Below are 15,719 nucleotides of genomic sequence, written 5' to 3' on the forward strand. Positions count from 1 at the left end.
TGACTGGGTGATAGACAGTGGGGAGGGTAGGTGCTCTGGTAAGCGCTGTGAATTGTGCAAGACTGTTGAATCTCAGATCTGTACCTCTGAAACAAATAATGCAATATATGTTAAGAAAAAAAAAAAGAAGAAGAAGAAGGTAGCGGGAGGGGAAGAATGAAGCGGGGGAAATCGGAGGGGTAGACGAACCATGAGAGACAATGGACTCTGAAAAACAAACAGTTTTCTAGAGGGAAGGGGGGTGGGAGGATGGGTTAGTCTGGTGGTGGGTATTGAGGAGGGCACATTCTGCATGGAGCACTGGGTGTTATGCACAAAGAATGAATCATGGAACACTTCATCTAAAACTAATGATGTAATGTATGGGGATTAACATAAGAATAAAAAAAAAAGAAAACAAAAGAAAAGTGAAAGACTTTATATTCGAGGAAAGGTGTTATTTAGCACACGGAGTGCTCTAAAAATGGGGAATAGAGAAATACACTCATGTGGTAGGTAAGGTTGAGGCATAAGGGGCTCCAAGTGTGAGAATCACATTATTATGAAAAGTTGTGACAAAATGATTACTGTTAACAAGAAATGTTAAGGAAACATCCACTTTAAATGTTTTTTAATGCAAATATAAAATCCTACATTACAGTGATCAAAATACAGGATATTCTACATCTAATTGGTTATAAATAAGTCAGAGAGAAGCCTGCAAGGTTTTTCTGAAAACTCTGAAGAAAGTGAATAATGAGACTATGAAATTTATGATCATGATACATTATCAATCAGGATTATGTTCTTTCATGCCCTATGAGCCTGTGGATATTGGAGGGTTTGCTGTTTAAAAGTAAAAATATTTCCCAAGTCTTATGAAAACCAGATTTCACTTTCAAATGTAACATTATTTGCATTTCCAGTCACTGAGAAGTTAGGAGAATTGTTTATGTCCTGTCTGTTTCACCCATTAGATTGTTAAGTTTCCAGAGGATCAGGACTTTATACTAGAGCCTCCTCCTTTCCACTGTCCTATCACTGAAAATTTCATTTGGCATTTTCTCATAAAAGTTTCAAGAATGAAGTAATAAAAATGGAAACATTTGCATTAAAATGAATGAGACCTAAGTGTTAGTTTAAACTATGTAATTTAATTTTATCAGAATATGGAGATTTTAATTAGAAAAAATACTTTTAGTTTGGCAAATTTTAATATTCTACATGTAGGAAGCTACCTTATACACAGATAAAAGGCAAATTAAGAAACTGTGAATGGACTTTTATTTATATCAACAATAAATATATGAAAATTGTTATCTACAATATAGTATATTAAAATATAGTTTCCAATAAAAGTCAAATAAAGATTATGCATGGTCACAGCTGGGGTCAAATCAACTGCTAAGCTCACTAGATGTTTACCAATATGAGGTCTTCTGATCTGCTTAGTTAGGGACTGCAAAAAAAGAAACTCAATTTATTATAGAGATCAGACCTGGAATCAAGGGCCAGGCTGTTCAGGCAGAAAAAGAGTGGGGGGCATGGGAGGGGGAGGTGGGAGGAGAGGGAGACAGAGAAAGGGAAGGAGAGAGGGAGAAAGGAGATGGGGATTGAGTGCAATAGTGTATCTTTCAATTTAAATGATTTAACCAGGCAAGAGCTAGAATCTAAACCATGCTTGACTTTAGGCTACGACTGGTGATTCTGAGAACCTGGACCAGGGCTCTAAATCAGAACTAAGAACACAAGTCTGTTATCATGCCAAAAGTGGAGGAAAATAGGGAACAGTGACCACTGAGCTAGTGGCCTGCCATGCTTTCTCTCTAATGCACTACAATCCGTATTTTGGAGTCAGTAAAAGAGAGCTGGACATGGATGATGGAGATAGCAACTGTGCCTGGGCTTGGAGCCCTGGCCTGGGAAGGTGAATCAATGTAAAGTTCCATTAGCCTAGATATGGGATTAGGCTATATAATAAATGATAAATGAGACTGATAAATCCTTCGGTCTTCTGTGTCCTCTTTTCTACTTTCTTTGCCCTACACTGTGCTATGACCTGAATCTATACGCCTTCTGAAATAACAACAATAAAAAGTTAGTTTTATCTGTGCCTGAGCATTCACCTCTTATTTCACCTAAATGTATACATAACACCATTTAATATTCATCTTCTATAAATGATGGTAAACTTTAATCATATTTTCAAACTGAATTAGGAAATGTCAGGATCAGGTCACAAGGAACAACCACTGAAACAGGATACAAAGAGAAATAGCAAGGCACTTGAAATTGACGTCATTATCAGATAGGTAGATTTAACATATGGGAACTTGGAATTGAAATTCAATGATTATAAAGTAAGAACAGTATTTATAGTTTTTTTTTTTTTTTTAAAGATTTTACTTATCTATTTGACAGAAAGAGAGCATAAGCAGGGGGAGAGGGAGAAGCATGTTCCCCGCTGAGCAGGGAGCCCAACATGGATCATGACCTGAGCCGAAGGCAGACACTTAACTGACTGAGCCACCCAGGTGCCCCAGTGTTATGTTTTGTAGTGTACCATAGCCTCAGAAGCCTTAGAAGACCTGAATTTTTCTTCTAGAAACCTGAAATGTACTTTTATGAGTCTTTGAGCTCTTCTGAATTTTCACAGGTTAGAAAACATTTCATTAGTGAACTGAGACACAGGAAGTCGAGCAATAAGACACAAACAAAATTAAATGGAAATTGAGGCTTAATGAAGCATAGTCCAAATAGAGACAGTATAAAATAAGCATTTAAATGAAAGTTGATCAACAAAATGAAGATTGTTTTCCTAAGAATGAAAGAAGTAAAGCGAAGTTAAATTTTCTGCCTTTAGTAAGTTTAGAGCCATATGGCTATCTTAAGCCCATCCACAGGAATTTCACTGAAGAGACACAATACAGATACTCTCCTTAAGGTACTGGTTAGATTAGATATTGAGAGGAACAGGTTTAGGAAACTCATTAAGTTTCTCTTGTATAGGAATCGTCACACATAACAGCATTAGAAAAACCAGGTAAATCAATGGGCTTAATTTTAACAGTCCATCAACCAGCTTGGCACTCTCTTTGTGACAAAAGGCAAAGTACTAATGAGAAGTACTGATGAAACCTAAAGCACACATTTCAAAATAGATTGTCTAAAATGAGAGTCCAACATTTTGCTGTATTTTGAAAAATTATTTTACCCTTTAAGTGCACACACATATTCTGTGTTCTCAAGTTACTCAAGAAGCATCCACAGGTATTTTTCCTCTGGCTGGATTATTAAAATAAAAAAAAACTATATATTTTTCATCCTGATCTATTTAACCAAACACACAAATCATGTAAGAGAGGGGAAAAAGTTAAATATTGAAAGATAGGGTAGAGCTATTCCTTAAAGGTAGAACTATAAGGATGTCACTGGTTAAAGAATGCCAGAATAGATCAATCATATGTACATTTTAATTATCTATCCAAGCAATGTATGAATATTAAATATGAATAAATTAACATTCATAATTCTATGAATATTAAATCCAATGATATAAATTTCTAAAAGTTCCCTAATCTATACCAGTGGTATCTTCAACATTAGTTAACAGGAGTTGCCTTAGAGATCGGGGCTCATCAGATAAAACGAATCCTCTAGTAACTCTTATGTGTAACTGGGAAACCTGGCTCAAAAGGGAGAATCCCCCAGTTAGCAAAAGCAGAGCTCTTGGTCCTGAATTGATACAAATTTAACTAGACTCTCAGTCTTTCCCTGCAAAATCAACAAAACTGGCTATTTCTTCAATGTTGCATTGCAAAACTGTTGATGCAAAAAGAAAAAAAAATAGTTCTACCATCTGTTCTTATTAAAAATAATTAATGAGGAAATCATAGGAGAAAGCTGGGGCCAGAAATGAAGTTTGGCTCTGTTTAAGCTTTCTCCAATATTAATAAATAATGACTATGATGCTTTTGATTTCATAAATGTGATGTCACATTTCACAAAATGCAGCATGTCTACCCATAGGAAGCACTCAACTCATTAGACAGACTGAATGGTGACAGACCAGGTGGAGTAGGCACTACAATGGCTCTGCCCAAGATGTCCACACATTCATACCTGGAGCCTGTGAAGTTGTTATCTTATGAAGCTAAATGGACTTTGCAAATGTGATTAAGGTTTGTAGACTTTAAGATGGGGAGTTTATCCTGAAAATACAGGTGGGCTGAACCTAATCACCTTAGTCCTTAAATGTAGAGAAGCTGTCTTGGCTGCAGAGAGAAATGTGACAATGGAAAAAGGGTCAAGTGATATGTGAAGGACTCAATTGATCATTGCTGGCTTTGAAGATGGAAGAAAGGGCCACAAGCCAAGAATGTGGGCAGCCTCTTGAGGGTGCAAGAGGCAGCGAAACATTCTCCCCTGGAGCCTCCCAAGGGAAAGAAAGCCCTACCAACACCTTGATTTTAGCCTACTAAGACTTGGTTCGGAATTCTGACCCACAGAACTGGAAGATAATAAATTTGTTTTGTTTAAGCCACTAAATTTGGGGTAATATGTAATGGCAGCAATTAAAACCATTACACTTTTCAAAAGACTAGGAGCAGGTAAATCATTTAGAAAATACATCTGAAATAAAAGACACATGTACATCTGTGTCTTTGGGGTAAATACTCAGTAGTGCAATTGTTGGGTAATAGGGTAGCTCTATTTTTAACTTTTTGAGGAACCTCCATACTATTTTCCAAAGTGGCTGTACCACCTTGTATTCCCACCAACAGTATAAGAGGGTTCCCCTTTCTCCACATCCTCGCCAACATTTGTTGCTTCCTGCCTTGTTAAATTTTGCCATTCTAACTTGTGAAGGTGGTATCTCGGTGTGGTTGTGATTTGAATTTCCCTGATGGCTAATGATGTTGAACATTTTTTCATGTGTCTGTTAGCCATTTGTGTGTGTTCTTTAGAAAAGTATCTGTTCATGTCTTTTGCCCATTTTTTGACTTGATTATTTGTTTTTTGGGTGTTGAGTTTGAGAAGTTTTATAGATCTTGGATACCAGCCCTTTATCTGTAGTGTCATTTGCAAATATCTTCTCTCATTCTGTAGGTTGCCTCTCGGTTTTGATTGTTTCCTTTGCTGTGCAGAAACTTTACCCAATGTTCATAGCAGCAATGTCCACAATAGCCAAACTGTGGAAGGAGCCAAGATGTCCTTCAACAGATGAATGGATAAAGAAGATGTGGGTTCATATATACAAAGGAATATTACTCAGCCATCAGCCACCGTTTGCATCGACATGGATAGAACTGGAGGGGATTATGCTAAGTGAAATAAGTCAAGCAGAGAAAGACAATTATCATATGGTTTCACTTATATGTGGAACATAAGGAATAGCGTGGAGGACATTAGGAAAAGGAAGGGAAAAATGAAGGGGGGGAATCAGAGGGGGAGATGAACCATGAAAGACTCTGGACTCTGGGAACCAAATGAGGGTTTCAGAGGGGTGGGGGGTGGAGGGATGGGTTAGCCCAGTGATGGGTATTAAGGAGAGCACGTATTGCAAGGAGCATTGGGTGTTATACACAAACAATGAATCGCTGAACACTACATTAAAAACTAATGATGTACTGTATGGTGACTAACATAACATAATAATAAAAAAACACCAAAAAAATAAAATAAAATTACTCATTATTATTATTATAAAAAAAGATACATGTAAATATTAGTTGTGAATAACACTTCATCAACTGTTAAAAAGATAACTCAAAAGCGATGTGATCATTTCATCTAATATTCTTGTCTCCTGGTAGAATTTACATTAAAGTCAGAATGAGAACTCGGTTAAGAAAAGTATGAAATAGACTCAGTGTAACTGCACATACCTGACATTGGCCAATGAATTTATGTAAGGTTAGAACTAGAAACAGAAAGCGTATTTACTATAGAAGTTTGGAATGTGAGGTTAAATATTCTATGGTTTTAGAGTGGCACTTCTAGAAAATCATAAAGTTATTAGCCAACTTGACTTATTAAGATAATGGTCATGACCACAACTGAAGGATAAGATGATAAACAGGATACAGACTTATCTAGAATGCTCCCATGTGGTCATCATTAGTAGGAAATCTGATTTTTTCATTACAACCAAAACTCTTGAGTGGTTTTACTTAGAGAAGGAATAATAAGTGATTACAATCTAAATTTATTTGTCATTCAACATCGTAAAGAAGGAATGTGCTATTATTTTAGCAATAGAAACAATGCAATTAAACACTGCAAGATGAGATGCAATTGTCTTATAATGAGAAATTAAGAAACTAAATGCAGACATTACCTGTGTAATTGTAGGCAAATGAGCAATGTATGTATAATATTTACCTGTTCTGTACAATGAGTCTCTCTTGTTGAATTATTTGCATTCATCAGTGAGGCATCATTTGAAACTAATCAAATGCAAGGGCTTTCCTATTTTTCTAAAAAAAATATGGTGACATCTACTGAAGTAGAGGTTTGTCATTAAAGGCAGAGGTTTTAACATAGCTGTTGTAGAAATAAATCAGCTACTTCATGTTTCACTTATGTGAGGAATAACTTTTATCAAAATAGCTTCATCACAATTAATTCACCTTCTCCAAAGAGCAGTGTTCTATTTATAGCTTGTGATAGCACATTTGAATAGCAGACAGTTTTGATATGCTTCTCTTCAATATGGGATGGGTTAGAATATTCAGTAAGTCATTTCAAATTGCTAAAGGCATTCAGATAAGCAGATATGTATACTGAAATTAGAATTTAATTAGAACACTAAGGTGAACATTCAAAGTGTATTTGAAAACATTGTGTTTTTAATGTAATGGTTCTGACTTAATTTCTTCATTATAAAATGCTTGTTGCCCACAAGGAATTTACAACCTAATGATGGAGATATAACTATCATGTATTTGTTTATAAACAATGACAATAATGATAAGTACATAAAAATGACTGCAAATGGTGATAAACACATTTATTAACAATTATAGCTATAAAATATACATACGTCCATATATGTGTGTGGAGGTATGTGTATGTATGTTTGTGTGTGTGAATATTTGCTATTTGTAGGAAGGACTCAAGGCCAAAAAACTCCCTTTACTAAGGGAATGTTGATATGTGTAAAGTAATAAACGAAAAATGTTTGCAAAGAAGAAAAAAATAAAGAACGATGTCTTATCTATTTTGCATTTTGAAATACAAAATCATACTACTTACATTATTCAAAGTATGTATTGGCTCCTTCCAATTTTTTCACATTATTCTTTTTAAGATATATTTTTTAAACATTTAACTTTTACTTTAATATATGTGCCATATATTCATTCACTTTTCCAAGAATTTTTATTTGAGGTCTATTTAACATGCCTGGAACTATTCTAGACATTTGGAGAACACCCATTGACAAATGGTAGAAGTCTCTTGCCCTCTTGAAGTTGGGAGAGCCAGAAAAACAACTAAACAGGAATAAATCTACCATACAATATCAGAGACTAATAAGTGCGATACAGAGAATTAAATGAGGTGATCTTTGAACTTCTTTAACTTTGGAAGTCAGGGAAGGTCTCTCTAATGAAGTGACAATTAAACTGATAACTGGATGACAGTGACATCGAAGAGAATAGCTTTATCCAGCCAAATAGACTACTGTTTGCTCTACAGATCTTCAAAGCAGTAACTTTTATATGAGAAAACCAAAGGCCTAGTGAAATCATCTCTTTCTAATGCAATGCGTACTTTAAAGTCTATTCTAGCAAATATCTCTACAACCACCATGTCACATGCTCTTTTAACTATGAAATTTTAGTAGCAGACATCAGAATAAAAAAAAATTTATCAGAGGATTTTTAAATAATAGAAGATAAAGCCCTTCATAAGCACAATTATAATGATGTAATTAAGGTGAATTATAAATTAAAATAAAACTACATTTTTAACAAATTACTCTTTAAGGAAAATATAATGAATGTAGTACTTGTACACTGGGACAAAATAAACACCAAAGTTGTAATTTTGTAAAATCACTAAAAGATGGGTTAATGGCTAATTTTTAAAAGTTTATGTCTAGATTTTTCAACCCCCCCCCCCCCGCCTTTTTTTCCTATCTAGCATGTTAGAGCTATCCAAGCAAACATTTGATGTAGTAAGAACTTCATTCATTCTTGTCTTGGATTTTGGCTTCTATGCATGTGCATCCATCAGTAAGGCTGATGCTCTGATAGAGCTGGGCTGTAAGACTCAGTAATAGATGGTTTTCTCTGAATTGTGCAGTACAGACGGAGGGCTAGGAAGGGACTTGGCTTCTATCTATACATCCTTGTGAATAAACTGGGAAGCCCTTGAGAATACTAAGAGTAAAAGAAAAAAATACATAATTTCAAAAAGAAAAGCCAAAAAACAATGGGTAAAGCCACATAAGAGAAGAAGATACCAGAAAGATGAAAAGGTTTATGCAACATTATCAGGTGTGTAGGCCGTGCTATAGCCAAGGGTTGGTGGAGGCTGAAATCCAGCCTATATATCACTCAATGAGATCTATCTACCCAGAAGAAAGGGTTCCTATTCCTAATTTGCACAAAAACTTTACCCTTTTATTCCCAGCTTCATTGGGATATAATTGACATAAAACATTGTGTAAGTTTTAATACACTCATTTGACACAACCATTGTGAAATGTTTACCACAATAAAGTTAGTTAATACCTCTACTACCTCACATAACTGATATTTTGTATATGTGGTAAGAACAGTTAAGACGTCTCTTAGCAACTTCTAAGTATATCATACAATATTCTAACTATAATCACCATGCTGTACATTATATCCTCAGAATTTATTCATTTTATATCTGGAAGTTTGTACTTTTTGACCAACATCTCCCCATTTCCTCCAGCTTGCAGCTCCTGGCAACCACCATCTATTCTGTTTCTATGAGTGCAGCTTTTTTAGATTCCACATAAAAGTGACATCATACAGTATTTGTCTTTCTCTGTGTAACTTATTTTACTTAGCATATTATTCTCAAGGTCCATTTTTCTCATGGCCAAATAATAGTCCATCATATACACATAAATATATTTCTTATCTTATTTATTCATTCATCCATAGATGGAATCTTAGGTTGTTTCCATATCTTGACTATTATAAATAATGCTGCAATGAACATGGGAGTGCAGGTATCTCTTCAATTTATTATTGTCTCAAGATACTTTCTAATGTAACTTTTGATTTCTTTGGCTTACTGGTTGTTCTAGAGTGTGCTGTTTAATTTCCACATACTTGTGAATTTTCCAAATTTTGACCCTGTTATTGATTTCTAGTTTCACACCACTGTGGTTGGAACAGATACCTGGTGTGATTTCAATATTCTTAATTTGCTAAGACTTGTTTTATGACCTATGATATGATCTATCCTGTGTGTGCTTGAGAAGAATGTGTATTCTGCTCCCATCAGATGGGATGTTCTGTATATGTGTGTTGTTGTTACATCCATTTGGCTTAAGGTATACTCCCAGTCCAATATTCCTTCATTGATTTTTGGTCTGGATGATCTATCCATTGTTGAAAGTGGGATATTGAAGAGCCTTGCTATTATTGCATTGTTGTCTACTTGTCCCTTCAGATCTGTATTTTATTTCATCATTATTATTATTATTATTATTATTATTATTTATTTGAGAGAGAGAGAGCAAGCACAAGCGGGGGGACAGGCAGAGGGAGAGGGAGAAGCAGACTCCCTGCTGAGCAGGAAGCCCAGCACAGGGCTGGATCCCAGGACCCCGAGATCATGACCTGAGCTGAAGGCAGATGTGTAACCGATTGAGTCACCAGGGCGCCCCTGTCTGTTTGTATTTTAATGTATTTAGGTGCTCTGATGTTCAGTTCAGATGTATTTATGATTGTTATATCCTCTTGATGAATTGACCCTTTCATCATCATATAATGACCTTCTTTATCTCTCGTTACCATTTTTGGCTTAAAGCCAATTTTCTGATATAAATATAGCTACCCCCTGCTCTCTTTTGGTTTACATTTACATGGAATATCTTTTCTCATCCTTTCACTTTGAGCCTATGTGTGTCCTAAAAGCTGAAGTTAATCTCTTGCAGGCAGCATGTTTTTTATCTTATTTTTTTATTCATTCAGCCACTCAATGCTTTTTGATTGGAGAATTGAATTAATTTGCATTTAGAGTAATTGTTGACAGGCAAGGACTTACAATACCATCTTATGGGTTATTCTCAGTCTGTTTTGTACTTCCCTTGATCCTCTCTTCCTCTCTTACTGCATCTGTTTGTGAAGTGGTGATTTTTTGTAGTAGTGTGCTTGATTCCTTTCTCTTTATCTTTTGAGAATCTATTGTAGTTTTGTAGTTACAATGAAGCTTATATAAAACAAATATAAGTGTATTTTATGCTGCTAACAACTTTGATTACATACAAAAACTCTACCCTCTTACTTCCCTTCCTCTTTTATAGTTTTTTTTTTTTACACAGATTTATTTATTTATTTGACAGAAAGAGAGAGAGCACAAGCAGGGGAAGCGGCAGGCAGAAGGGGAGGGAGAAGCAGGTTTCCTGCTGCGGAGGGAGCCTGACATGGGGCTCAATCCCAGGACCCTGGGATCATGACCTGAGCTGAAGTCAGATGCTTAACTGACTGAGCCACCCAGGCACCCCTATAGTTATGTTTAATACTGTTGTCCTTTAACCTTTATACTAAAGTGGTTAACACACAGCCATATTACATTATTGAAATATTCTGAATTTGACTATATACTAACCTTTACCAGTGTTACATACTGTCATGTTTTCATGTTACTAATTAGCATGGTTTCATTTCAGCTTGAAGAAACTCTTTTCCCATTTCTGTAAGGCATGTGTGGTGGTGATGAATTCCCTCCCCCGCCCCCCCACGGGAAAGCCTTTACCTTACTTTCATTTCTGAAGGACAGTTTTTCTGGATACAGTATTCTTGGTTGGCAGGTTTTTTCTTTCACCACTTTAAATACATTATCTCACTCTCTCCTGGCCTGCAAGATTTCTCTTTAGAAATCCACTGATAGTATTATGAGGGTTCCCAGATAAGTTACAAACTCCTTTCTCTTGCTGCTTTCAAGATTCTCTCTCTGAGTTTGACAGTTTATTATAATGTGTGTTGGAGAGGATCTCTTTAAGTTGTGTCTGTTTGGTGACCTATGAGTTTCATGAACTTGAATGGTCACGTCCATCTCCAGATGAGGGGATTCTTCAGCCATTATTTCTTTACATAAGCTTTCTGCCCTCCTTCTCCCTCTCTTCTCCTTCTTAAACTCCAACAATTCACAAATTGTTTCTTTTGATGGCATCCTATAGATCTGGTAGGCTTTCTTCACTCTTTTTCATTTTTCTTTCTTTGTTCTCCTCTGACTGGAGAATTTCAAATTTCCTGTCTTCCACTCATGGATTATTTCTTCTGCTTGATCCATTCTGCTGTTGATGTTCATGATTGCATTTTTCATTTTACTCACTGTATTCTTCAGTTCCAGAATTTGTTTTTTTCCACAATTTTTATCTCTTTGTTATACTTCCCTTTTTATTCATGTATTGTTTTCTTAATTTTGTTGAATTTTCTTTTTGTGCTTTCTTGTAGCTCACTGTGTTTCCTTAAAAAACCTATTTTGAATTCTTTATCAGGTAAGTCCCAGATCTCCATGTCTTTGGGATCAAGTACTAGAAAATTACTGTGATCTTTGGTGATGTAATGTTTCCTTGATTTTTCACAATCTTTGAAGTCTTGTATCACGGTCTTTCCATTTGAAGTGGCCGTCACTGCCTCCAGTGTTTACTAACTGCCTCTGGGAGAGAAAGATCTTCCATTAGCTAGTGATCCTGAGGCTTTCCCAGACCTTCTATGGATACATATGCTCCATGCTTCTTGCTCCCTGTGGCAGATTTCTTATGCTTACATGCCTTCTCTTGATCCTGTAACACACCAGGCCAGGTATTATCTCTTTTTTATCCCAAAGGTGGTGCTAAAGCTGAAGTCTATGGTCTGTCCTTGGCTGACAGGTTTGAGCTGGCTTTCTGTGTGTGTTCACCAGTTGTATGCCAAAGCTTCTTCATGCTGTTGCCATCTGGGAGTGCACACAGATTGCTGGTCACAGGATGGAGTATGTGTGTGGGTGAAGCATTTGGAATTAGGGATGCCTGGAGGTCAACTGGGGGGATTCATGGGTAAGGCATCCCTAGGGGCTCATGGGCAATCTTCTTGATAGAGTCCATGGCCTGGTAGGATCCTAATCCCTTTAATGCCCTCTAAGAATCTTATCTGCGGCTTTCCCACACTCTTCCTGCACCTCAACCCCAGTCATGTTGCTCTTTTTGTAAAAAAAAAAAATTATTCATTCATTTTTATTCAAGTATAATTAAAATATAGTGTTATAATAGTTTCAGGTGTATGATATTATGATTCAACAATTCTATATGTTACTCAGTGCTCATCATAATAAGTGTACTCTTAATCCCCTTCACCTATTTCACCCATTTCCCCCCACCTCCCACTCTGATAACCATCAACTTATTCTCTACATTTAAGAGTCTTTTTTTCTCTCTTCTTGTCTTTGTTCATTTGCTTTGCTTCTTAAATTGCACATATGAGTGAAATCCTATGGTATCTGTCTTTCTCTGACCAACTTATTCCACTCAGTGTTATACCCTCTAGGTCCATCCACATTGTTGCAAATGGCAAGATCTCTTTCTTTTTTATGGCTGAATACTATTCCATCATGTGTATATGTGTGTGTGCGTGCACGCATGCATGTGTGCATGTGTGTACCTACCTATCTATCTCGCATTTTCATCCATTCATCTATTGATGGACACTTGGGTTGCTTTCATACCTTGGCTATTGGAAATAATGCAATAAACAAAAGGGTACATATATCTTTCTGAATTAGTGTTTTTTACTTTCTTGGGGCAAATACTAGTAGTGGAATTACTAGATTCTCTGGTAATTCTATTTTTAATTTTTTGATAAATCTTCATACTGTTTTCTACAGTGGCTAACCTGGCTTGCATTCTCACCAGTGCATGAGGGTTCCTTTTTCTCCACATCCTCACCAACACTTGTTATTTCTTGTGTTGTTGATTTTTACTATTCTGACAGGTGTGTGGTTTTGATTTGCTTTCCCTGATATTTAGTGATTTTGAGCATCTTCTCATGTGTCTGTTGGCCATCTGTATGTCTTCTTTGGAAAAATGTCTATTCATGTCTTCTGCTCATTTTTTAATTGGAATATTTGTCTTTCTGGTGTTGAGTTGTCTAAGTTCTTTATATATTTTGTATACTAACCCCTTATTGGATACATCCCATTCAGTAAGTTTTTTTTTGTTTTGTTGATGGTTTCCTTCACTGTGCAAAGCTTTTTATTTTGGTATAGTCCCAATAATTTAATTTTGTGTCTGTATCCCTTGGCAAAGGAGACATATCTAGAAAAATGTTTCTATGACTTAATGTCAAAGAGATTACTGCCTGATATCTGATTTATAGCTGTTTGTGATATGAATGCTGACATTAAATTCTAAAAAACAATAGCTTAGAGAAGTAAAGCTGGACATATGTACATAAAAACATGCTCTTTGCCTCTACAAGGCAAAGGCACAGGTCATATGGGTGCTGAGGAAGGCCTGATTACTGTGTATGTTCTAGCCCCTTATTACTCAAAGTGTGGTCCAGAGCTGAGCAGTCACCATTACCTGGGAGCCTGTTGGAAATGCAGAACCTCAGCTCCCATTCCAGACTTACTGAATCAGAATTGCAATTTAACAAGATCCCCAAAAGGTTCATATGCACATTAAAATTTGAGAGGCACAGCTTTGGAGATCCTGAACTGTCATGATAGATAATCCCTTTTTGTATAATTTCAAGGGATGTTTCTTTTTCATAGGCTGCCCCCAGTGTATTTCCTTAGCACCTTTTCATCTGACCTCTTGAACAAATGAAAAACTACACTCTCGATACCTGAAAACTTCTGGCTACATGTTCATTATTATGTGTCAGAGAAGAGCTTCATCCAACCCCTAGATATACCTCAAATGTTCAAGAAAATACAATACCAGACATAATAAAATTGGAACCCTATATTTTTATAGCACCTACGAATTCTCAAAGTACCTACTTTCACATTCACTTGTTCATCCCAAGGAGAATAGAGAGATTATTATTTTCCCTTTTATGTATTTTTTTAGATGAGGAAATAGAGACATTCTGTGTCATGCTGGAGGGCTCTAGTAGCAGTTAACAAGAGCAGACACTGACCAAAAGAATTACAGGGAATAAATTGGAAGGGTGAATTTTAAAAAGGCTTTAGGGTAGAAAGTAGATTTACTGATATATTTGTTCACTTGTTTATTGTATGTTTGCCTTTCTTCATATTAAGCAAGATCCAGGAGAAGAGACATATGTTTTTTTTATCCTCAGCTAGAACAGTACCTGTTACAAGGTGGGTGCTTAATATATATTTTATTTTTTTATTATGTTATGTTAATCACCATACATTACATCATTACTTTTTGACATAGTGTTCCATGATTCATTGTTTGTGTATAACACCCAGTGCTCCATGCAATATATTAATTCATTAATAAATATTTTAAACAAATGAATTAATGTAATACTCTCTGCTAAGACCCACAACAATATTAAATGCTTATATTCTGTGTCATAAGAACAGATACAATTTATTTATATTTTAATATCTATTAGTTATAGCTTCACAGTTGTAATATGATGAGGGGAGCTTATTTCCCTCCTACACTTTTACCTTTTTATTGTGTGGTACTAAATATACCACCATAATTCCAAAGAAACACATCTGCTTGGAAAAGAGCATCTCAAAATTTATGGCTTTGGCCTTAATGTGGTAGCACATGGAAATCACTGACATGATATTTTTCACACTGTCTACCTGCATACCATACTTTCTTGGGTAGATGGTATAATGAATCCATGTGGAAGAGCATACCTACTTCCGCAAGTTCACTTAAGCTTTTACCCATGATAATTCAGTTCAGTAACTCTCCACTGAGTTCAAGACACTTTCTATCATTTGTGAAATGAAATTTCAGACTCTAAACATATGAGCTTCCAAAATATATCAGTGGAGAACAAGAGGATTTCAATTACACTGGCTAAAATAGCTCTGAAAATGTCACTATATTTAGGAATATCGTGTTTTATTCCACTGGCATCTCCTCAATTATTCCATTTTCTTGTCTGATATATCAAAGGAAACAAGATATAATGAAGGATGTTCACTGAAGCTGAATAAGGGGAACTGACCATTTTAAGTTTGGCATCAGATAAAAGCTAGCATCCTGAGGATATTGTTTCTTTCTAATGTAAATAAGCACAGATACCTAATATTATTTGCTTAAGACATGGAGACTCCTACACTTTAAGACATAGCTATTATTTTGGTTTTATCAGGATTGATGGCTTAAAATGAGTTTTTTTTTTTAAATATTTTATTTATTTATTTGACAGAGAGAGACACAGCGAGAGAGGGAATACAAGCAGGGGGAGTGGGAGAGGGAGAAGTAGACTCCCCGCTGAGCAGGGAGCCCGATGTGGGGCTCGATCCCAGGACCCTGGGATCATGACCTGAGCCGAAGGCAGACGCTTAATGACTGAGCCACCCAGGCGCCCCTCAAGTCAGTGTTT

General features: G+C 36.0%; 1 protein-coding gene across 1 annotated transcript in view; it reads right to left on the reverse strand.

Moving 5' to 3' along the window:
- The window catches only part of LOC145717739 (interleukin-1 receptor accessory protein-like 1), a 952,714-nt gene that overhangs the window by 129,389 nt on the left and 807,606 nt on the right, over positions 1–15,719 (reverse strand). The window lies entirely within an intron of this gene.

The sequence above is a fragment of the Leptonychotes weddellii genome, chromosome X, assembly GCF_054177405.1.
Source record: "Leptonychotes weddellii isolate Sample4059 chromosome X, ASM5417740v2, whole genome shotgun sequence".
Lineage (NCBI taxonomy): Eukaryota > Metazoa > Chordata > Mammalia > Carnivora > Phocidae > Leptonychotes > Leptonychotes weddellii.